The sequence below is a fragment of the Hyla sarda genome, chromosome 10, assembly GCF_029499605.1.
Source record: "Hyla sarda isolate aHylSar1 chromosome 10, aHylSar1.hap1, whole genome shotgun sequence".
Lineage (NCBI taxonomy): Eukaryota > Metazoa > Chordata > Amphibia > Anura > Hylidae > Hyla > Hyla sarda.
The window spans coordinates 83,551,149-83,577,115 of record NC_079198.1 but is presented as its reverse complement, the minus strand read 5'-3'; the positions used below and the strand labels follow the sequence as shown (position 1 = coordinate 83,577,115).

Below are 25,967 nucleotides of genomic sequence, written 5' to 3'. Positions count from 1 at the left end.
GGACATCCCTGTGTCCCGAAAGATGTTTTCGGGACACAGGGATGCGCTCTCGGAGACCCCGCATTTACTTTAAAAAATGCAGGGGCGTGACGTCACTGACGCCGTGCGTGCGCCCATAGCAACGGAGCGCAGAGGAGCAGGGCAGCGATGAGGACGTGCGCTGGCCAGCTAGGTAAGTGTTACCAGCTGCACGTCAGCTTTGGTGCTCCGACCACCGCTCCTTCGATCCCAGGACTTACTGCTATGTCTGGACCGGAGGAGCGGTGGTCGGAGCACAGAAGTGGGGCAGAACACAGGAATACAGCCTCCAGCCATACACTGTATGGCTGGAGGCTGTATTTCTGTGAGGGAACATACTGTACCTTATGTGGGGAAGTATACTGCACCTAATGTGGGGGAATATACTGCACCTAATGTGGGGAGCTATACTGCACCTAATTTGGGGGATCTACACTGCACCTAATGTGGGGAGCTATACTGCACCTAATGTGGGGAGCTATACTGCACCTAATTTGGGGTATCTATACTGCACCTAATGTGGGGGAACATGCTGCACCTAATGTGGGGAGCTATACTGCACCTAATTTGGGGGAGCTATACTGCACCTAATGTGGGGGAACATACTGCACCTAATGTGGGGAGCTATACTGCACCTAATTTGGGGGATCTATACTGCATCTAATGTGGGGGAACATACTGCACCTAATGTGGAGAGCTATAATGCACCTAATTTGGGGGATCTATACTGCACCTAATGTGGGAGATCTATACTGCACCTAATGTGGGGGAACATGCGGCACCTAATGTGGGGAGCTATACTGCACCTAATTTGGGGGATCTATACTGCACCTAATGTGGGGGAACATGCTGCACCTAATGTGGGTAGCTATACTGCACCTAATGTGGGGGAACATTATGCTGCACCTAATGTGGGGGAACATTATGCTGCACCTAATTTGGGGGAACATTATACTGCACCTAATGTGGGGGAACATTATACTGCACCTAATGTGGGGGAACATTATACTGCACCTAATGTGGGGGGACATTATACTGCACCTAATTTGGGGGAACATTATACTGCACCTAATGTGTGGGGAACATTATACTGCACCTAATGTGGGGGAACATTATACTGCACCTAATGTGGGGGAACATTATACTGCACCTAATGTGGGGGAACATTATACTTCACCTAATGTGGGGGAACATTTTACTGCACCTAATGTGGGGGAACATTATACTGCACCTAATGTGGGGGAACATTATACTGCACCTAATGTGGGGGAACATTATACTGCACCTAAGGTGGGGGAACTGTACTGCACCTAATGTGGGGGAACTGTACTGCACCTAATGTGGGGGAACTGTACTGCACCTAATGTGAGGGAACTGTACTGCACCTAATGTGGGGGAACTGTACTGCACCTAATGTGGGGGAACTGTACTGCACCTAATGTGGGGGAACTGTACTGCACCTAATGTGAGGGAACTGTACTGCACCTAATGTGGGGGAATTGTACTGCACCTAATGTGGGGGAACTGTACTGCCAACCCTAATGTGGGGGAACTGTACTGCCAACCCTAATGTGTGGGAACTACAACCTAATGTGGGGGGATCTATACTGCCAACCTAATGTGGGGGGAACTGTGCTGTGTACTTAAAGTGGTAGTCCACTAATAAGATATACAAGTGTGGCATAGGAATTTGTTCCTGTTTTGTTATCTATAGTCCGGCCCTTCAACGGTCTGAGGGACCGTGAACTGGCCCCCCATTTAAAAAGTTTGAGGACCCCTTGCATATATAAAACTTTTAGATAATTTTTTATACAATTTTTTGGAATAAAATGGGACAAAAATCATTAACATTATATTTTGATAGATCGGACATTTACGCACCTGGCGATATCAAATATGTTTATTACATTTTTTTTCACTTTTTGGGAGGTAAAATGGAAAAAAAACATTTTAATTTTTATTGGGGGAGGAGATTTTTCACTTTTTTTTTCCTTTTTATTTTAAAATTTTTCAACTTTTTTTACACTTTTTATGTCCCCTTTTTTTTTTTACACTTTTTATGGGACTATCTATAGCAATCATTTGATTGCTAATACTGTTCAGTGCTATGCATAGGACATAGCACTGATCAGTATTATCGGCTATCTCCTGCTCTGGTCTGCTCGATCTCAGACCAGAGCAGGAGACACCAGGATTTTAACGTGCGCATTGCGGCAGATGTCGTGATCTGTAGTGATCACAGCATCTGAGGGGTTAATGGCAGACATCCGCGCAATCGCGGATGTCGGCCATTACCGGCAGGTCCCCGGCTGCTGATAGCAGCCGGAACCCGCCGTGTATTACACGAGCACCGCTCCGATGCTCGCTGTCATACACAAGACGTAAATGTACATCCTGGTGCACAAAGTACCGCCAAGCCAGGACGTACATTTACGTCTGTGGTCGTTAAGGGGTTAAAGGGGTACTCCACTGGAAAACTTTTTTTTTAACTCAATTGGTGCCAGAAAATTAAACAGATTTGTAAATTATGGGAAAATATATGTATATACCAGTCCTCAAGAACAGTAGGGATGTGAAGAATAATGGATCTAATAAGGATTTATTAATATATGTATATAAGTAAGTAAATGCAAATAAATCACCAATCACTCTGCAGGGCCCTTGCAGGAATGAATTGGTAAATAATCAATATATAAATAAAAATGCAAATGAAAATGCAGATAAAAATGCAGATAAAAATAATATAGCAGAAATGCACCAATGTCCACTACGGTGGTTAGCAACGTGTCTCTTTTGGTTAGTAGTCAGTCTTGGTCACAGTTAAGTCCAAGGATATCCAATTAAAAGAGTCACAGTTCAGTAATCAACTCCTATGATACTGTAGCCAAATATAGCAATAGTGGCGATAATAGCAACAGTTGTAGCAATTATGGCAGTAGTTTGTAGAGTATCGGTGCACAGCACCACTCACCCTTCTTCTCGGCTGTTAGCGATCCCGACAAGCAATGATGTTCACAGGTAGCGATTTCGGCAGACCGCGATGTCCTGTAGGTGATAAAAGCTGTTTGTATTGCCGGTCTGGATCGTAGCCTAGGTGAATGGTTCACCGGTAGGCTGTAAGTATCCTGGGCTGGCACGGGGAGGCGTCCGGCCTAGGGAGAACGTGTCCAGGAACTCTGCCGTCCGGGGCTGTGAATGGAGATCTGGGAGCAGCTGCGTGTCTGAATGATGCGCTAGCTGTGCGCGTGTTGCAGTGGTCCCAGTTCTGTGAGCATCCAGCAGTTGCTAGCCAAAATGTGTGGATATAGTCTCTTTAGAAGTGGTATAAGGTGCTTTTGCAAGTCAGACGCGTTTCAAGGCCAGCGGGCCTTTTCTTCAGTGACAGTAAGGTAGCCTTTCATTTGCATTTTTATTTATATATTGATTATTACCAATTCATTCCTGCAAGGGCCCTGCAGAGTGATTGGTGATTTATTTGCATTTACTTACTTATACACATATATTAATAAATCCTTATTAGATCCATTATTCTACACATCCCTAGTGTTCTTGAGGACTGGTATATACATATATTTTCCCATTTTTTGACTAGGCCTGATTGGGTGAAGGCATCCCCTTTAACCTCGAACACTCTCCTTACCTTTATCTTTAAGTGAGCTACACATTCTATTGTCCAGATTTGTAAATTACTTCTACTAAAAAATCTTATTTCTTCCAGTACTTATGAGCTGCTGTTATGATCCACAGGAAGTTATTTTCTTTTTGAATTTTCTTTCTGCCTGACCACAGTGCTCTCTGCTGACACCTCTTTCCATTTCAGAAACTGTCCAGAGCAGGATAGGTTTGCTATGGGGATTTACTCCTACCCTGGACAGTTCCTAAAATGGACAGAGGTGTCAGCAGAGAGCATTGTGGTCAGGCAGAAAGGAAATTCAAAAAGAAAAGAACTTCCTGTGGATCAGTCCTGATGCATGTCCTGAAAGTACACTGATACCCCCTCTGTATCGAGGGGGTATCCCACTGTACCAAACTCACTTTACTAGGCAAAAATTACCTAAGAAGTTTAATAAAATGTGGATGCTGTGGCTTCTTTAAGACATTTCAATCAGTGACATCTATCAGGCTGACTTGGGCATTTAAGTCATTCTGTGTTCTCTTTTGTTTTGTATTTTTTTGGGAAGGGGGGACAGTTATGGATGTGTATGTATATGTGTGTGTTCATGTTGTGGGCATGATTGTTTGTAGTAATAATGCAGTAACTGTTCAAATGACAAGTAAAACATGGGCAGACTGGGTCCCCAAGAGTGAGAGTGCATCTATTTAATGACTGTATACTCTGGCGAATAGCAAGGGGTCCAAACTGGAGGAGGACACAGCCCATTTTGGCCTTATGGACCAGGCCAATTTTACTTTAACGTTTTGTTTTTTTCCTACTCCCAATCTAAAAATCTTTAATATTTCTATCCACAGACCAATGTTAGGGCTTGTTTTTTGCATGACCAATTGTACTTAGTTATAATATCACTCATTTTACCATAACATGTATAGCAACCCTAAAAAATTATTATTTGTGTGAGGAAATTCAAAACAAAACTGAAACTTTGCACATTTTGGAGGGTTTCATTTTCACGCTGTACACTTTATGGTAAAATTGACATAAAGCAGCTCAGTTGGGCTGATCGGAACCATCGCAGTGCGTCCATCACGGCGCGTCCGATCAGCAATTGATTGCTCCATGCCTGAAATCCAGGCTTGAGCAATCGACCACTGATAACACAGATCATTGCCATGTTGATGCATGGCAGTGATCTGTGTAGAAGATAAGTGTATGCGGTGTTATAGCCACTCGAGGGGGGCTATAATACTGCAAAAAAAAAAATTTGGAAAAAAAGCTAAGAAAGATCATTTAACCCCTTCCCTAATTAAAGTGCCGTATATACTCGAGTATAAGCCGACCCGAATATAAGCCGAGGCCCCTAATTTCACCCTAAAAACCCAGGAAAAGTTATTGACTCGACTATAAGCCTAGAGTGGGAAATACATCATCCCCCCTGTCATCATCCAGACCCCCGTCATTAACACCCTCATCATCATCACCCTGTCATCATCCCCCTTCATCATAACTGCCTGTCATCATCCCCCCCTTCATCATTACCCTGTCATCATCATCCCCCTGTCATCATAATCCCCCTGTCATCATCATCCCACTGTCATCATCATCCCCCTGTCATCATCCCACCCCCCCTTCATCGTCACGCCAGTCATCATTACCCTGTCATCATCCCACACCACCCCCTTCATCATCACCGCTTGTCAATGTCTGATTTAACAGTGGTCTTCAACCTGCGGACCTCCAGATGTTCCAAAACTACAACTCCCAGCATGCCCGGACAGCCATCGGCTGTCCGGGCATGCTGGGAGTTGTAGTTTTCAAACACTTGGAGGTCTGCAGGTTGAAGACCCAGACTGCCCGGGCCTTCGTCATCATCCAGACCCCCTCCCCTCCCTCCCCCCTTTAGTTTTGTACTCACCTCCGCTCGGCGGGACGTTAGGGTGAGCTGGTCCGGGCCATCTATGCTGCAGGGACCGTCCGGTGGGGAGGGATAGTCGTTCCAGGCTGTCCATCTTCACCGGGGGGCCTCTTCTCCGCGCTTCGGGCCCGGCCCCGGAATAATGACGTTGCCTTGACGACGACGCACAGAGACGTTCATGAGCAACGCCCCTGTGCGTTGTTGTCAAGGCAACGTCATTATTCCGGGGCCAGGCCGGACAGCCCGGAACGACTAAAATAAAAAAGTTATATGGGTCAAAATATGACTATTTGAAACGCATTCATTTTCCTGCATGTAGTTATGATTTTTTACAGAAGTAAGGCAAAATCAAATCTATATAAGTAGGGTACCATTTTAATCATATGGACCTACAGAATAAAGAAAAGTTATTTTTTACTGAGGGATGGGGAGGCAACGGGGCAGCGACGCCGGCAATGGGTCGCTGCCCCTTCTCTCCCCCTGGCTATCGGCGCCGCTGCCTCATTGCCATAATTCTCTCCAAACCCCAGGGCCGCTGCCCCATTGCCGGCACCGCTTTTCTCCCCCTGGCTATCGCCACCAGCAATGGGTGCCGCTGCCCTTTCTCTCCCCCTGGCTATCGGCACCGCTGCCCCGTTGCCGGCGCCGCTTCTCTCCCCCTGGCTATTGGCGCCGCTGCCCCATTGCCGACACCGCTTCTCTCCCCCTGGCTATCGGCGCCGGCACCGATAGTCAGGGGGAGAGAACGGGCAGCGGCGCAGACAGCCAGCGGGAGAGAAGCGGCGGCAGCAGGGCTCTAGACCCCAGGAAAGGCAGGGGGAGAGAAGCGGGCAGCCATGACCTCTCTCCCCCTGCCTTTCCTGGGGGTGTATCGGGGTATACGCATGCTCACACACGCACCCTCATTTTACCAAGGATATTTGGGTAAAAAAACTTTTTTTACCCAAATATCCTTGGTAAAATGAGGGTGCGTGTTATAGGCCGGTGCGTGGTATACCCCAATAAATACGGTATATAAGGTATATATAAGAGTAACAATGTATACCTAGGGTATATACAGGAAAAACATTGTTTATAAGAGAATAGATAGTGTATACAGGAAAGGTGTTGTATATATGAAACACCTTTCATCTTTTGTTTTCATTATTCATATCTGTTGTCACCTTCCGGGATTTGTTCTATTGGAGTGACCAGAAATTTTTTAAAACATTGTTTAAAGTAACGTGGCGAGATATGCTGTGTAGAGCAAAATTATTCTTCACGTTACTTCTGTGTTTGTTGATGCAGTTTCTCAGGGATTGTGTTGTACGGCCAACGTATTGAAGACCGCATTCACATTCAATTACATAAATAATGAAAGATGATCCGTAATTAACAAATGTATCAATTTTAAATTGTTGCTTTGTAACATTAGAGTGGAATATATTTTTTCTGTGTGTGATATGATTACAGAATTTGCATATCGATTAGCCACATTTACAAGCACCTTTTAAGATTTCTTTGGATAATAAAATAGTGGGGTTACTTGTATTCTTAGAATTTGTGGATTCTTTAAAATGGCTGGGAGCCAAGATATTTTTTATAGAGCGAGCTTTTTTGAAAGTAATTCTAGGTTTGGCTGGCAATAGGGGGCACAAGTAGGGATCTTGCAAAAGAATGTGCCAGTGTTTTTCCAGTATTTGTTTTATTTTACGGGGATCACTGGAAAAGGTAGTAATGAAATTACGTTGCCAGTCCATTTCTGCGTTTTGTTTATTTCTTTGAGTGAGGCAATCATCCTGTGTTAGCAAGCTTGCCCGGTTTTTAGAGGCTTTAGTTAGTGTTTTTGGGTAATTTTTAGCTCTGAATCTTTCAGCTATAATCTTGTTCTGTCTTTCGTAATCGTTTGAGGTTGTGCAGTTTCGCCTGATCTTTTTAAATTGGCCGAATGGCACATTAGTAAGCCGTTTTTTATAATGGTTGCTGTGGAAATGTAAATAACTGTTATTATCAACATTCTTGAAGTATCATTTGGTGATGATAGTTTTATCTGGAGTGAGTGAAATTACTACATCCAGAAAGTCGGCATCATTCGAAAAGGTAGATTGTGTGAAGGAGAGACCCCAATTATTATTATTAATATTAGTAAGACAAGTTTCTAAAAATGTACTGGATCCTTTCCATACAATAAAAATATCCTCTATATAGCGTTTATAAAATAGACAGTTTTTAAAAAGTGGATGTTTATAAATTATAGTTTCCTCAAATAGTCCAACAAATAAATTTGCAAAACTTGGGGCGATACGTGTCCCCATCCCTGCAAGTTTTGCGAATTTGTCAGACTATTTGTCGGACTATTTGAGGACACTATCATTTATAATTCACGCCCCCTCCCATAGGCTTGCATTGAGGGGGCGATCACGGGGCCGGAGCATTATGATGTCACGGCTCCGCCCCCGTGTGACATCATAATGCTCCGGCCCCGTGATCGCCAGTCATCAGACCTGGAGCTAACATGCTCCGGGGAGTGATGGTAACGGGGTGCTGTGTGAAAGATCACGGGGGTCCCCATTGGCGGGACCCCCGCGATCAGGCATCCTATCCCCTATCCTTTGGATAGGGGATAAGATGTCTTAGCACAGGAGTATCCCTTTAATCTCCATTTGTTCATCGGCCCTCGTTCGTTACTTAGCGATATGTCAGAATTATTCTATTTTCCATTTTAGTATTGTTGTTCTGTACCTGGGAAAGCCATGTTCCGCAATCTTACATTCTGGAGAACACCTATTGCCATCCCTACGTGCACCGCAAGCCTCGTTTCTGTATGCGTTCAACCTCATGTTACCATCCTTGTGCTGGCCAAGACTCCCTTTCAAGATCGCTCACGGAAACTTTTCAAATTCTGGTTGCGAAAATTGATTCAACATATTTTTTTAAACCAGAAATGACAACCCATTTCTATTTTAACTTAAATATGTTACCCTTAATGTTTTTTACTGTTGTGTTTTTCATGACATATTTTAATTATATGCAGTGACTGTCACGTGTCTATACTCGTCCCCCAAATTTTAAATAGTTTGGCGGTCTTTTTCTGTAAATATACTTCATATGTATGTCTGTGTAACTATGCCAATCTGAGAAAGGGTTATTCCCGAAACGCGTCATTGGTCAATAAAGAACATTTTCCTTTAGACATTTCCTGACTATGTAATTTTATGGGGAAAGCAGCGCCTAAAGAGGGACCATTTTTTGGTTTCTTTCTCCAGAAGAGGATTGGAAGAATGTCATATGGTCAGATAAAACCAAAGTAAAACTTTTTGGTAAAAACTCAACTCATCGTGTTTGGAGGAGAAAGAATGCTGAGTAGCATCCAAAGAACACCATACCTACTGTGAAGCATGGGGGTGGAAACATTATGCTTTGGGGATATTTTTCAGCAAAGGCACCAGGACGACTGATCTGTGTAAAGGAAAGAATGAATGGGGCCATGTAGCCTGAGATTTTGAGTGAAAACCTCCTTCCATCAGCAAAGACATTGAAGATTAAATGTTTCAGCATGACAATGATCCCAAACACATTGCCCGGGCAATGAAGAAGTGGCTTCGTAAGAAGCATTTCAAGGTTCTGGAGTGGCCTAGCCAGTCTCCAGATCTCAACCTCATAGAAAACCTTTGGAGTGAGTTGAAAGTCTGTGTTGCCCAGCGAAAGCCCCAAAACATCACTGCTCTAGAGGAGATCTGCATGGAGGAATGGGCCAAAATACCAGCAACAGTGTGTGAAAACCTTGTGAAGACTTACAGAAAACTTTTGACCTCTGTCATTGCCAACAAAGGGTATATAACAAAGTATTGAGATGAACTTTAGTTATTGACCAAATACTTATTTTCCACCATAATTGGCAAATAAATTCTTTAAAAATCAGACAATGTGATTTTATGGATTTTTTTCATTCATTATGTTTCTCATAGTTGAGGTATACCTATGATGAAAATTACAGGCCTCACTCGTCTTTTTAAGTGGGAGAACTTGCACAATCGGTGGCTGACTAAATACTTTTTGCCCCACTGTACATCATATTTTGATAGTTTGAACATTTACGCATGTGGCAATACCAAATATGTTTATACATTTTTTTTATTACACTTTTTTGGGGGCAAAATGGGAAAAGGGGGGGATTTACATTTGGGAGAGGGGCTTATGTCTCCATAGGGGACTATTTATAGCAATTATTAGATTGCTAATACTGTTCAGTGCTATGCATCGGCATAGCACTAATCAGTGTTATTGGCGATCTTCTTCTCTGGTCTGCTCAGTGTCAAACCGGAGAAGATCCCAGGATGACGGCCGGACCAGGTCAGAGCACCTCTGGCCACCATGTTGGATTATTGGATCCGATCATCCATTCAAATTGTCGCATTACCACAGATGCAGTGATCTGTATTTATCACAACATCTGAGGGGTTAATGCGGACATCAGCACAATCATTGATGTCCGCCATTACCAAAGGGTCCCTGGTTGCTGATAACAGCCATGACCTGTTGTGCATGTACAGGACGTAAATGTAAGTCTTGGTGTGCTATGTCCCATCATATTGACATAATGATGATAAAAAAAAAACATGAAGAACATTGCAACCAAACTTTTATTTTTTTTGTAGTATTTTATGCAAAGACGGTGGCAAACATGACAGATTTGAGCTGTGTATTTTGGAGCTGAAGGTTCACTAATCATCTGTACACTTCTCAAGAAGGTTCACCAGATATCGGTGCACAGAAAAAGGTGGGGCTCTAACAATCCCTACAACTTTGATCCTGTTAGGGTCCCAAATACAGTCTTCTTCTAATCCACTGAAAACCATGCCGCAATACTTTGGCACCCATGCAGTATCATACCCTTTGTTGCGCCATGTTTTCTGCAATGGATGGCCCTGATGATCTATCATCTTTACTCTACCTACATTTACTCTCAACTTTAAGATAACCTGATTCCAACGTTCGAATGGAGGATACCCAGCTGCTTTCTCTATATCTCTGCTGACATAGATACCTTCCCCTAACATTCCATCAATTGACCTCTTAAAACCATTCTCAATAATCTGGATGGCGGCATCTAATGTGGTGCCATGGAACATCACATAAATCCTTCAATTTTTTGGTTTATCATTACTGCGAAGTAAAATTTCACAAAAGTTGGGCAGACTCTCTTCCTCCCAAAAGTCTTCATTATATCCATAGGCCATGTCCTCTGTAAAGAAAAATATGTATAAGTCTTGGTTTACACAACATTTTTTTGATCTTATTTTGGTGCAAACACTATTATGCATGAAAATACCCTTAAGGACCACGGGTTTTTCCATTTTGCACTTTCGTTTTTTCCTCCTCACCTTTTAAAAATCATAACCCTTTCAATTTTGCACCTAAAAATCCATATTATGGCTTATATTTTGCGCCACCAATTCTAATTTGCAGTGACATCAGTCATTTTACCCAAAAATCTACGGCGAAACAGAAAAAGTAATCATTATGCGACGAAATTGAAGAAAAAATGACATTTTGTAACTTTTGGGGGCTTCCGTTTCTACACAGTACATTTTTCGTTAAAAATTACCCCTGATCTTTATTCTGTAGGTCCATACAATTAAAATGATACCCTACTTATATAGTTTTGATTTTGTTGAACTTCTGTAAAAAATCATAACTACATGCAGAAAAAATGTATACGGTTAAAATTGTCATCTTCTGACCCCTATAACTTTATTATTTTACCGCTTATGGGGCGCTATGATGGCTCATTTTTTGCGCCATGATCTGAAGTTTTTAGCAGTACAATTTTTGTATTGATTGGAGTTTTTGATCGCTTTTTATTCATTTTTTCATGATATAAAAAGTGAACAAAAATACGTTATTTTGGACTTTGGAATTTGTTTACGTGTACGCCATTGACCGTGCGGTTTAATTAATGATATATTTTTATAGTTCAGACATTTACGCACGCGGCGATACCACACATATTTATATTTATTTTTATTTTTATTTATATGTTGTTTTTTTTTATGGGAAAAGGGGGGTGATTCAAACTTTTATTAGGGAAAGGGTTAAATGACATTTATTAACTTTTTTTGACACTTTTTTTTTTGCAGTGTTATAGCTCCCATAGGGACCTATAACACTGCACACACCGATCTTTTACCCTGATCCCTGCAAAGCCATAGCTTTGCATTGATCAGGGTTATCGGCGGTCGATTGCTCAAGCCTGCATCTCAGGCTTGGAGCAATCAATTGCCGAGGGGACACGCCGGAGGCAGGTAAGAGGACCTCCGCTCATGTCCCAGCTGATCGGGACACCGCATTTTCACTGCGGTAGTCCCGATCAGCCCCGCTGAGCAGCTGGGCAACTTTCACTTTCGGTTTAGACGCGACGTTCAACTTTGAACGCCGCGTCTAAAGGGTTAATAGTGCGCGGTACCACGATCGCTGCCGCGCGCTATTAGCCCCGGATCCCGGCTTCAGATACATGCTGGGACCGACCCGATATGATGGGGGGTCACCACGTGACCCCGCGTTATATCCCGGGAGCCGGCCAAGGACGTAAATATACGTCCTTGGTCATTAAGGGGTTAATAAGAACATTTTATTAACTTTTTATAGAAATCATGGCTTATAAAATGATGGCTTTGTCCCAGCTGAAGCACAGGCATGGACAAAGCCCAGTAAGTGAGGGTGGGCTAGCACTCCTCTGTGCTCTCTCCTGTCTGATAGAACTCCTTTGTGCTTGTCTAATAGTACTCCTCTGTGCTCTCTCCTGTCTTAATGGACTCCTCTGTACTCTCTCCTGTCTGATAGGACTCCTCTGTGCTCTCCCGTCTGATAGCACTCCTTTGTGCTCTCCCTTGTCTGATAGCACTCCTCTGTGCTCTCTCCTGTCTCATAGTACTCCTCTGTGCTCTCTCCTGTCTGATAGTACTCCTCTGTGCTCTCTCCTGTCTGATAGCACTCCTCTGTGCTCTCTCCTGTCTGAAAGTACTCCTCTGTTCTCTCTCCTGTCATGGACAAAGTCCATTAAGTAAGGTTAGGCTACCACTCGTCTGAGTCTGATAGTACTCCTCTGTGCTCTCTCCTGTGTGATAGCACTCCTCTGTACTCTCTCCTTTCTGAGAGTACTCCTCTGTGTTCTATCTTGTCTGATAGCCCTACTATGTGCTCTCTCCTGTCTGATAATACTCCTCTGTGCTCTCTCCTGTCTGATAGGACTCCTCTGTGCTCTCTCCTGTCTGATAGCACTCCTCTGTGCTCTCTCCTGTCTGATAGCACTCCTCTTTGCTCTCTCCTGTCTAATAGGACTCCCCTGTGCTCCCTCCTGTCTGATAGTACTCCTCTGTACTCTATCCTGTCTGAAAGTACTCCTCTGTGCTCTCTCCTGTCCTATCAGACACAGTGGAGTGCTAGCCCACCCTTCCTTATTGGACTTTGTCCATGTCTGTGCTTTAGCTTGGATAAAGCCTTGATTTTATAGGTCATCATTTCTATAAAAAGGAAATACAATTTTCTTATGAAGTATATTACAAAGGTTAATGTTTTGCTAAGATTTACAACAAGAAGGTTAATTTCCATAAGAATATTGATGAATCTACAAACTTTATGAAACCATGCTAACAAATGTCTGTATCCGGTTTAACATCCGGCTTTAATAAGCACAATGACCTTTGTACTAATAATGGACATGTGTAACACTTGAGCATATAAATATGTATCACAGTTTTGCTCAAAAGTTTGCCTATCTATATATATATATATATAACTCAATGGCCCTCATTTACTATTTCAAACCCGAAATGTTTTGTCGGTTTGTGTGCCAGATTCTGTCGCATTGCACCAGAAATTCTGTCTGCGCCAGAATTTAAAAAAAACATTTTGCTAAGAAAAGCTGAAGAAGGGGTGTGGTCACTTGGGAAAGGGGGCGTGGTCTCCGAAAAGGGGCATGTTCCAGACATTTTCACAAAAACCCAACATATTTAATAAGGTTTCCACATAACATGTGGTGGATTTCAGCTGAGGAAAACCCTACAGATCAGGGAATGTGTAAAAAAAAAAGCAAAGTGGAAGGAAAGTGGAAAATGAAGGAAATCTTAGTAAATACCGTGGAAAATAAATTGTAGGGAATTAAAACCCACAAAGAAACCTACACTCCACTCTTAGTAAATAAGGGCCAATGTGTGTGTGTATGTATGTGTGTATGTATGTATGTGTGTATGTATGTGTGTGTGTATGTGTGTATGTATGTGTGTATGTATGTATGTGTGTGTGTATGTATGTATGTGTGTGTGTATGTATGTATGTGTGTGTGTATGTATGTATGTATGTATGTGTGTGTGTTCCAGCATCACGTCCAAACCGCTAAAGATATTAACATGAAACTTGGCACACATGTGACAACAATATATGAGAACGGGATATGAAGTCAAAAGCTTCCTCTGTTGATTTTCCTCCACAACAAGGATTAGGAAGGAAAAACCGGGCAACGCCGGGTACTCAGCTAGTTTATATATATAAAACTCAACATGTGTGTGTGTATGTATGTGTGTATGTATGTGTGTATGTTCCAGCATCACGTCCAAATGGCTAAAGATATTAACATGAAATTTGGCACACATGTTACTTATATGTCAACAACAAACATACCCCCATCTGCCGGGGTCAGGGTTTTCGTTTAAAGTCCCATACAAGTCCATGGGAAATATATTTTACCGCATAACTTCCAAACGGCAGGAGATATTTCGATAATACTTGGTCACATGTTACTTATATATCCACTTAAAATATAGGATAGTTAATTTAACCCTTAACTACCCCCATTTGTGAGGGTCTGGGTTTTTGTTTAAAGTCCCACGCAAATCTACAGGAAATGTATGTGGAGGATACGATATGAGGATGGGACATAAGGACAGGATATGAGGTTGGGATATGAGGACGAGATATGAGGACGGAATAGGAGGTCGGGATATGAGGACGGGATAGGAGGACGAGATAGAAGGAAGGGATAGGAGGACGGGATATGAGGACAGGATAGGAGGACGGGATAGGAGGTTGGGATAAGAATGGGATAGGAGGACGGGATAGGAGGTCGGGATATGGGGACGGATATGGGGTCGGGATAGGAGGACGGATAGGAGGTCGAGATAGGAGGACACGATAGGAGGTTGTGATATGAGGATAGGATAGGAGGTCAAGATAGGAGGACGGGATAGGAGGTCGTGATAGGACGGGATAGGAGGTCGGGATAGGAGGACGGGATATGGGGACGGGATATGGGGTTGGGATATGACAACAATATATGAGGATGGAATATGAAGTCCTCCTTTGCTGATTTTCCTCTCCAACAAGGATTAAGAAGGAAAAACCGGGCAATGCCGGTGTTACGATTCGGCAGACTGGATGTGGATCCTCTGTGTCAGCGAGGGATTGGCGTGGACCGTACCGGTGGACCGGTTCTAGGTTGCTACTGGTATTCACCAGAGCCCGCCGCAAAGCGGGATGGACTTGCTGCGGCGGTAGCAACCAGGTCGTATCCACCGGCAACGGCTCAACCTCGCTGACTGCTGAGAAGGCGTAGGACAGAAGGACTAGACAGAGGCGAGGTCAGACGTAGCGGAAGGTCAGGGCAGGCGGCAAGGTTCGTAGTCAATGGTGATAGCAAGAGGTCTGGAACACTGGTATGGCAAACACAGTAAATGCTTTCTCTAGGCACAAGGGCAACAAGATCCGGCAAAGCAGGGAAGGGGAAGTGAGGTTATATGGACGTGAAGCAGGTGGAAGCTAATTAGACTGATTGGGCCAGGCACCAATCATTGGTGCACTGGCCCTTTAAATCTTAGAGAGCTGGCGCGTGCGCGCCCTAAAGAGCGGAGCCGCGCGCGCCAGGACGTGACAGCCGGGGACCGGGACAGGTGAGTAGCTTGGGATGCGATTTGCGAGCGGGCGCGTCCCGCTATGCGAATCGCATCCCCGCCGGCAGTGTCAGTGCAGCGCTCCCGGTCAGCGGGTCTGACCGGGGCGCTGCAGAGAGGGGAACGCCGCGAGCGCTCCGGGGAGGAGCAGGGACCCGAAGCGCTCGGCGTAACAGCCGGGAACTCAGCTAGTTATTAATAAATAAACCATTTTTTTTAAGAAAACATAAGTAAACAAGCAAAACACATTTCTATCATTACTTATGGAATTCATAAGTTATAGGTTATAACAGAAAGACACAATCATAAAAAAAAGACACAATCATAAAAAATAAAAAAAACAGCAACAAAGATGAAGATGAAAAATGACCCCTGTTCAAAAGTCTGCATACCCTTATTTCTTGATACTGTATATTGCTCCGTTAGCATAAATGACAGTGTGCAGTCTTTTGTTATGGTTGTATATAAGGTGTCAAATTCTTGCAGATCGTATAGCTGCCAATTTGCATCCTGTTCATGCAAAGTCTTCCTGCATGAATTGCCTGTTTGAGATTCCCTCAGAGTGGCTTGATGATATTAAAGGAGTACTTTAATCTCCGAAATTCATGTTTCTGGTCCCTCGAGCCTGTTTGAGGCCGGGAAAGTTAAAGTGCAACTGTGATGAGTTTTTAGGCCCCCGACTACTACAATGTTGTTACAGATGTCCATAATGTGAGTGTAACCATACCTTTATTGCTTTTCCTCCTTCTTTTATAACTTATATAATACATTTATCCAGCGGTCAGGCACAGTCGGATATGCTTGGCTCCGCCGCCACGCCTATCCTCTCCTTTCAGTGCTGGGATCGCTGTGTAGTAATACACAGCGCATGCGCCCCTCCCTTCCTCTAGTACTGCACCTGCGCAATGTGCACATAGGCCACGGGAGCGAGCGCTTGCTCTATTAATGCAGGGTGGTAGTGCGTGCACATCAGTAGGGGCGCTTGTGCTGTGGATGCACTGTGTCTTACTACACAGCAATTCCAGCGCTGAAAGGAGAGGATAGGAGTCGTGGCGGAGGGGCTTTGCGAACCCCAAGCCACGCCTATCCGACTGTGCCTGACCTCTGGATAAATGTATTTTATAAGTTATAAAAGAAGGAGGAAAAGCAATAAAGGTATGGTTACACTCACGTTATGGACATCTGTAACAACATTATAGTAGTCTGGGGGGCTAAAAACTCATGACAGTTGCACTTTAAAGGTGTATTCCAGGTTAAAAACATTTATATATATATATATATATATATATATATATATATATATAGATAGATAGATAGATAGATATATATATATATATATATATATATATATATATCAACCGGCTCCACAAAGTTAAACAGATTTGTAGATTATTTCTATTAAAAAAATCTTAATCCTTCCAGTAGTTATCAGCTGCTGATGTTGAGTTGTTCTTTTCGTTCTGACAACAGTGCTCTCAGTGCTGTCACACCTCTGCTTGTCTCAGGAACTGTCCAAAGCATTAGAGGTTTGCTATGAGGATTTGCTGCTACTCTGGACAGTTCTTGAGACAAGCAGAGGTGTCAGCATAGAGCACTGCTGTCAGAAAGAAAAGAACAACTCTACTTCAGCAGCTGATAACTACTGGAAGGTTTAAGATTTTTTTTTAATACAAATAATCTACAAATCTGTTTAACTTTGTGGAGCCGGTTGATATATATATATATATATATATATATATATATATATATATAATGTTTTTAACCTGGAATACACCTTTAAAGTTTTTTAATAGAAGTAATTTACAAATCTGTTTAACTTTCTTGAGCCAGATGAAAAAACATAAAATAAAATAAAAAAGTTTTTTCCTGGACAGCCGAAGTGGAGAAGTTATGAAATTTTCAAAACTTCAATTGACTTAATGTGAGTTGCCCAAACGGCTTTGCTAAGTTCGTGTGACTATAAAAGAATGTGTACCAACAACAAAGTATAGAAACAATATATAGGTAAAAGGTATAGTGGAGAGCAGCACACCTTATCTTAGATGCTGGTGCAAGCAGCCGAATAGACCTCGGTCACAGGTCTCAAGGTAGAGGCAAAAAAATGGTTGCAGCACTCAAATACAGTGAAAAAAATAGTGGTAGCTTTAATCCATCAAAAGTTACAGATGCAACGTTTCTGCTGCCAGTGCAGCCTGTTTCAAGCATACAGAGTGACTGAACAATCTAATATATATGTGGTATTCAATTAACAAACAATTACAATCAATATTAAAAAAAAATTAATATAACATACAAAAATGTGAATCATCAAAAAGTGCAAATATAGTAAAGTGCATTCCATAGGGACAACAACTGAGTCGTCAGTATAATACAGTGGTTAAAATCTCTGTGCACATTAAAAACACATGGTAATAACCATAAGAACGCTTGATAAGACAAATATACATATTCATATCACCTGGAGGGCAAGGAATGGCGGAATGGGCGCTCACCTGGATGAATTTTAGATCTTTCTCACTATGTTGTGCCTCTGCAAAATGTTTCGATACCAGGAGGTCCATACGTCTCTTTCTAATAGTGTAACGGGGTTGATTGAGTCTCGTCTTGAAGTCCCATGTGGTCTCCCCAACATATAGGAGACCACATGGGTACATCAAGACGTAGACCACAAAACTAGAGAAACAAGTCAAATAATGTTTCAAATGATATACTTTTCCTGTTAATGGATGTGTGAAACTAGAGCCTTTGATCATGTAACTGCAATTGACACATTGCCTGCAAGGGAATGACCCCCTGCTAGCGACGGTCAAGTACATCTGAGAATCCGGTTTTAATGATACATTCGATTTTACCAATTTGTCTTTGAGATTTGAATTTCTGCCATAAGACATCAGAGGTCTAGAGTGGAATTCTGTAACATTGGGAAAGCTGAGTTTCAGCAAATCCCAATGTTTATTGAGTATCTTAGATATTTGATTAGAATCTTCCCCGTATGTAGATACAAAAGGGATTCGAACATTGCTATTTTTAGTTGTTGATTTTTTAATCAGAGATTCCCTATCAAGTCGTAGCGTCTTGTTTTTGCACTCTTCCAATAAACGTTTGGGATAACCCCGTTTACGGAAATTTTCAGACATTTTAGTTAAAGATGGTTCTATTTGTTCTTCCAGGCCGATGATGCGTCTCGCCCGCACCATTTGACTGGCCAGGAGAGACCGCACCATCGGCCTGGGATGACAGCTGCTATAGTGTAGCACAGAGTTACAATCGGTTGGTTTAACATACAGACTAGTCACCAGTTTGTCACCCACTATTGTAACGTTGGTGTCCAAAAATTGTACTGTAGTCTGTGATGATGTCAACGTAAATTTAATGTTGTGGTCAACTGAATTCAAATGTTCAAAAAAAGAGTCAAGTTCAGTGCAGGAGCCAGACCAGATAAAAAAAACGTCGTTGATATAGCGCCACCACCCCAGCACATGGCTGGAGTGGTGGGACGCATATACCGACTTTTCCTCCACCACCGCCATGTACACGTTAGCATATGTGGGTGCCACATTTGTGCCCATGGCGGTGCCGGAGGTCTGCAAAAGAAATTCCTCATTAAACGAAAAATAGTTGTTATAAAGGATAAGTTTCAAAAGTGAAATAATAAACTCAACTTTAGTAGGTGAAAAATCTTGGGAAACAGATTCCCTAATAGCCTGCACACCTCCATCATGCGGGATGGAGGTGTACAGGCTTACAACATCCAGGGTTGCAATAATGGTGTTTGAGGGAATTGTAATGGAGGAGATTTTTTGCAGAAAGTCAGAAGTATCATGCAAGTAAGATTTAGATGTCATTGCATACGGTCTTAGAACCTGGTCGGCAAAGATCGATAAGTGACTGGTAGCCGAACCCCGGCCGGAAACAATCGGTCGGCCGGGTTTTTTTTTCCAGTGACTTATGTATCTTAGGTAATATATATAGTAAAGGTATTACTGGAAAAGATACATATAGATAATCATACAGAGTTTTATCGATCACTTTCTGAATTAGAGCATCATCAAGAACATTTTTAATCCTAAGATTAACTTCCTTAGTATGGTCACGAGGTAACTTAGAATAAGTATGACTGTCTTGTAGCTGTCTATGAACTTCTTGTATATATTTATCCCTGTCCATGACCACGATCCCGCCACCCTTGTCAGCTGGCTTGATGACGAGACCGTGGTCATGGACAAGGGAATTTAGAGCTTCAATTTCTCGTCAAGTTCGGGTGTTTTAGACGGGTTTCTACTGATCTCAACTGTTGGATCTCACGTTGTACAGTTTGACATATGTATCTAAAGTACATCATCAGTGTGAGAAATAGTTAGGTCTAGAAAATTGATTCTCTCTGATGAGGCCTCCATTTTTCTAAACCTAACTATTTCTCACAGTGAGAATAAAATTATCACCTCTACATTCTTCAAAACAGTCGATGTTAACAGTTATTTGGACTTTAATAGTGGACATTACAGACAGTGGCTAAAGAACGTACCATACAGTCAGTTTCAGCGTATCAGGAAAATTTGCACAGAAGATCTCACGTTCATGCAAGAAGCTAAAATTCTTGAAAACAGGTTTAGAAAAGAAATATCCAAAACCCATTATCAAGCAAACATTCAAAAAAGCATCCAGCAAATCGCAATCTAACTGTCTGATCTCTGCTAGGCCAAATAATAAAAACCAGAAAAGCATGAAGAAATGCAAAAAACCAACTTCATCGCCACATATAGTGATTCTGCTAACAAAATTCGGAAAGCATTAAAAAAGAATTGGCATATCCTACTAAATGACATCCATCTGAAAGGCAAGATTCCAGAACAACCGAGAATTTCTTTCGGTCGAGCCCCCACCTTAAAAAACCTTCTAGCCCCTAGCCAGATCCGGCAACATAAAGAGAAAAATCGCTTACCTGTTGGAAGCTTCAGATGTGGGCAAAAAAGATGCAAATGCTGCAGGGAAATACAACATAATGTGAAAGTAATTACATCAAACACAACAAAAGAGAAACACCAACTCAAGCACAGACTTACCTGTCAGTCGTCTTATATCATCTACCTCATCGACTGCCTGTGTGGCCTACAGTATGTGGGTCGAACAATACAACCGTTGCACTGCAGAATGAACAAACATAGACAGAAAATAAAGAACAAATTTCAATTGCACGGCCTCTCTAGACATTGTTCTATGGCTCACCCAACCGTATCAGAACCAATCAAGATAACCCCCATTGACGTTATATCTGAAACATGTTCAAATCGATTTGAGACACTCAAAAAACGAGAAGTGTTTTGGATGTATAAGCTAGAAACCATCTCCCCTCGTGGTCTTAATGAATTTGTTGAAACTATAATCTAATTACAAGATTATCCTCCCTCCTTCACTCCCCCACCCTCACGGAAGATGAGTAATACGGGCCTCCAGCGCTGTCTAATCCTCATCCAACCCGGGAAGGACCGGACCAGTAAATAGAGCATGCAGACCAATGCTTCACACCAAATTATAAATTTAATAGGGGCACCCTCAGATAGAGAAGAAAACCGTATATCTTGCTAATGTAACTCCCAAGCAACATTCCCACCAGATACAGAAAATACTCGCCTGCGCTGTCCACATTGTTACCGATCTATTTGCCCTCTATGGATACAATATTATCTATGCACTCCCTACATCACAAACAAATCCACACCAGATATGGATAATGTCCATTTACACTGGGAATACCGGAACCGATATTATCTGCACCCCGTCGGATATATCCGGACCTACATTATCTAAGCATGCGCGACATGCAGGCCACACACTAAGGATCTCCAGCGCTGCAAATTGAAATAAACTCCAGCGCTGTTAAGGAAATACATTAATATACTATACCTATACAGTAGCTGCAAGTCTACTGTTACACATATCTAAAATGATGCTCATACGTTAAACCCGGATCTCCGAAGCAAGAGATGGACTCCCGATCACATGACATAATACTGAAATGTGGCAGCATTATGTCAAACAACAAAGACTCAATTAAAACTCTCCCATGTACATGTTCTATTGCACAACATATCAGCATCATTAATTTTATCTTAGTTTTATCTTAGTTTTATCTTTTTTCACTGTTATATAAAAAATGTTTATGTCTATCCTTCAGCTGACCGTGACCCGCTGACCCGGTAGCACTCAGCTGTTCTGTGTATTTAAAACTGGCGCCTTGTATGTTTGTGATCTTATAGCCTGACGAAGAACCCGGTTCGGGTTCGAAACTTTTAAGTTGCACCCTAAATAAAAACAGCCTCTTTTTAACTAGGCAGTTTTTAAAATCTTTATTTCCGAATCACCATACCAACCACACCGGAGGAGGCGCCGTATCTCATCCCAGTTTTTTTCTCCCAATTTCTACACGTCTAAACCGGACCTGCCAGTCACGGTTAAGGATACAGAGGCAGCCACCTACCTAACACCGCCGTACGCTAGGATCTCAGACTCGGCATATCAATGGCATCATGCGATTCTGAAGGCAGACAAAGGTGTTGTGCCCGCAGCACAACCCGCTACGGTAAGGGGCATTAACTCGCACGTGCCCGCTATACACCGACGGTATCACACTAGGAGCGCGCCTCTTTTTTCCTTTTCTTTTCATTCCTCAGGGTGGGTACTTTCTGTAATGGTGTCACCTGTGGGTAATTTTTGTATTTTCCTCTGAATGTATGTAACCATAAGCTACTGATATGCAAACAGACCTCTATGATATCTGAGCCTTGTTGTGCGCCCACCCAGCACGTTACCCCATATGTGGATGTTTTCCATAGTCAGGAGAAAAAGCCCTCCAAAATTTGTAACCCTATTTCTCCCATTACCCTTTTGAAAATGTAAAAAATTGGGTAACCCCAGAATTTCTGTGTAAAAAAAATCTAATTTTTCAATTTACGGCCCACTGTTCAAAAAACCTGTGAGGTGTAAGTACTCACTGTACCCCTTGTTACCTTCCTTGAGGGGTGTAGTTTAAAAATTGTGGTCACTTGCTGTTTTTTTTTTTTTTTTTTAGATTTTATGTCAGAACCTCAACCATTGCAGTGCAAAGCACCACTTTAGGCCTCAAATCTCATCAGTGCTGTCTCACTTCTAAGCCCTTTTTTGCACCCGCATGATGCTTTTCCACCTTCTATGGGGTATTTTCTTATTCTGGAGAAATTGGGCTACAATTCTTTCACTTTTACAGCCCACTGTTCAAAAAACATGTGGGGTGTAAGTACTCACTATAACCCTTGTTATGTTCCTTGAGGGGTGTAGTTTCTAAAATGGTTACACCCCCGACTTCAATTCCAACAAATTTTTCACTCCAAATGCCCAATGGCGCTCCTACTATTCTGAGCATTGAAGTGCACCCGCAGAGCACTTTACATCCACATATGCGGTATTTGATTTCTCAGGCAAAATTGCACTACAAATTTTGGGGGCCTTTTGCCCTATTACCCCAATTGAAAATGAAACATTTGGGTTAACATTATCAATATAGTGCGAAAAATAATAATTTTCACTTTTACGGCACACTGTTCAAAAAAAAAACTGTGAGGTGTATACTCACTGTAACCCTTGTTATATTCCTGAAGGGTTGTAGTTTCCAAAATGGTGTCACATGTGGCGGGTTTCTGCTGTTCTGGCTCCATGGGAGGTTTGTAAATGCACATGGCCCCGACTTCAATTCCAGCTAAATTCTCTCTCTAAAAGTCCAATGGCGCTCCTTCTGTCCTGAGACCTGTAGTATGCCAGAAGAGCACTTAACGTCCACATATGGGGCATTTTCTTAATCGGGAGAACTTGGGCTTCAAATTTTGATGTTCATTTTCTCGTATTACACCATGTGAAAATGAAAAATTTGGAGTAACACCAACATTTTAGAGTTAAAAATAAAATTTTTCACTTTTACGGCCCACTGTTCAAAAAACCTGTGAGGTGTAAGTAATCACTGTAACCCTTGTTACGTTCCTAGAGGGGTGTAGTTTCCAAAATGGTGTCACATGTGGGGGGTTTCTGCTCTTCTGGCACCATGGGAGGTTTGTAAATGCACATGGCTCCCCGACTTCAATTTCAGCAAAATTCTCTCTCCACATATGGAGCATTTTCTTAATCGGGAGAAAAGGGGGCTTCAAGTTTTGGGGTCCATTTCCTCCTATTAACCCTTGTGAAAAAGAAAAATTAGGGGTAACACCATCATTTTAGTGTTAAAAAGCTTATTTTTCCTTAGAGAGTTTCAAAGTTAGAAAATGCACAATTTAGATGAAATTTTAGGATTTTTCACCAAGAAATGATGCAAGTAACGACGAAAATTTACCCCTATGTTAAAGTAGAATATGTCATGAAAAAACTCTCTCGGAATCAGAATAAAAGGTTAAAGCATCCCAGAGTTATTAACACATAAAGTGACAGTGGTCAGAATTGCAAAAAAAGGGCTGAGTCCCTAAGGGGAAAATAGGCTGAGTCCTTAAGGGGATAAAAACTACAGGCTGTGGCGCAAAAAATAAACAAAACTCTGTATGTGGAAAAATTAAAACATTATAGGGTCAGAACATAGCAATGAACAGATTTTTTTAAACTTTATTTTTTCCATAAACTAAAACATAAATTAGAATCGTACTGACAATAGAATAAAGTTAGAATGTCAGTGTTAATGTATTGTGAACGCTGAAACAATCATTGCCCCACTTTTTTTTCATTTGCCCTACATATAATTATTATTATAATTTTTTTTTTTTTTTTTTGCTGCATGATACAGTGGGGATCAAAAGTTTGGGCACCCCAGGTAAAAATTTGTATTAATGTGCATAAAGAAGCCAAGGAAAGATGGAAAAATCTCCAAAAGGCATCACATTGCAGATTAGTTATTCTTATAATATGTCAACAAAAGTTAGATTTTATTTCCACCATTTACACTTTCGAAATAGCAGAAAACAAAAAAATGGCGTCTGCAAAAGTTTGGGCACCCTGCAGAGTTAATATCTTGTACTGCCCCTTTGGCAAGTATCACAGCTTGTAAACACTTTTTGTAGCCAGCCAAGAGTCTTTCTATTCTTGTTTGAAGTATCTTTGCCCATTCTTCCTTACAAAAGTCTTCCAGTTCTTTGAGATTTCTGGGCTGTCTGTCGCGCACTGCTCTTTTAAGGTCTATCCATAGATTTTCAATTATGTTGAGGTCAGGAGATTGTGAAGGCCATGGAAAAACCTTCAGTTTACACCTCGATGTAATTCCCCGTGGATTTTGAGGTATGTTTAGGATCATTATCCATTTGTAGAAGCCATTCTCTCTTTAACTTCAGCTTTTTCTCAGATGGCATCAAGATAGCATCCAAAATTTGCTGACATTTTACTGAATCCCTTTTTCCTTCTACTCGTGAGATGTTCTCTGTGCTACTGGCTGCAATACAACCCCAAAGCATGATTGATCCACCCCCATGCTTAACATTTGGACAGAGGTTCTTTTCATTAAATTCTGTTCCCCTTCTTCTCCAAACGTACCTTTGCTCATTCCGGCCAAAAAGTTCAATTTTAATCTCATCGGTCCACAGAACTTCTTTCCAAAATGCATCAGGCTTTGTCTATATGTTCTTTTGCAAAGTTCAAGCACTGATTTTTGTGGTGAGGTTTTCTTCTGATGACTCTTCCATGAAGACCATATTTGTACAAATATCTCTTTATAGTGGAATAGTGTACCACAACTCCAGTGTCTGCCAGATCTTTCTGGAGGTATTGTGCAGTCAAACGTGGGTTTTGAATAGTTTTTCTCACAATCCTGCGAGCTGTTCTGTCTGATATTTATCTTGGTCTTCCAGATCTTGCTTTAACTTCCACTGTTCCTGATGACTGCCATCTCTTAATTACATTACGAACAGAGGATATTGACATCTGAAAACATTTTGCTATCTTCTTATAGCCTTCTCCAGCTTTGTGAACGCCAACTATTTTCAGTTTCAGATTTCTAGACAACTGCTTAGAAGAACTCATGGTGCTTTGTTGGGGCAAGGTCAGATGAGTCTGGGCATTTAAAACCTTTGAGATTGACATCACCTGCTCTTCCCAGATGATGATTGAGAACAATCCATGACACTGGCAGGTCTTAGCTTTGCAAAGGGGGCAGTGCATACTAAATTCTGCAGGGTGCCCAAACCTTTGTAGACGCCATTTTTTTGTTTTCTGTTATTTTGAAAGTGTAAATAATGGAAATAAAATCTAACTTTTGTTGACATATTATAAGAATGTCTTATCTGTAATTTGATGCCTTTTGGAGATTTTTCCATCTTTCCTTGGCTTCTTTGTGCACATTAATAAAATGTTTTACCTGGGGTGCCCAAACTTTTGATCCCCACTGTACATTATATGATAAAATAAAGCTCACCAATGAAAAGTACAGTGGTCCTTCAAGTTACAATATTAATTGGTTCCAGGACGACTATTGTATATTGAAACCATTGTATGT

At 41.9% G+C, this 25,967-nt stretch overlaps 1 long non-coding RNA gene across 1 annotated transcript in view; it reads right to left on the bottom strand.

Annotated features, from left to right (window-relative positions):
- Nucleotides 1-10,169: 10,169 nt before the first annotated feature.
- Nucleotides 10,170-25,967, bottom strand: part of LOC130293945 (uncharacterized) — a 62,796-nt gene continuing 46,998 nt past the window's right edge. The window contains exon 3 of the long non-coding RNA XR_008848329.1: nt 10,170-10,773. This is a non-coding gene — a long non-coding RNA (uncharacterized LOC130293945). The remainder of the gene's footprint in view (nt 10,774-25,967) is intronic.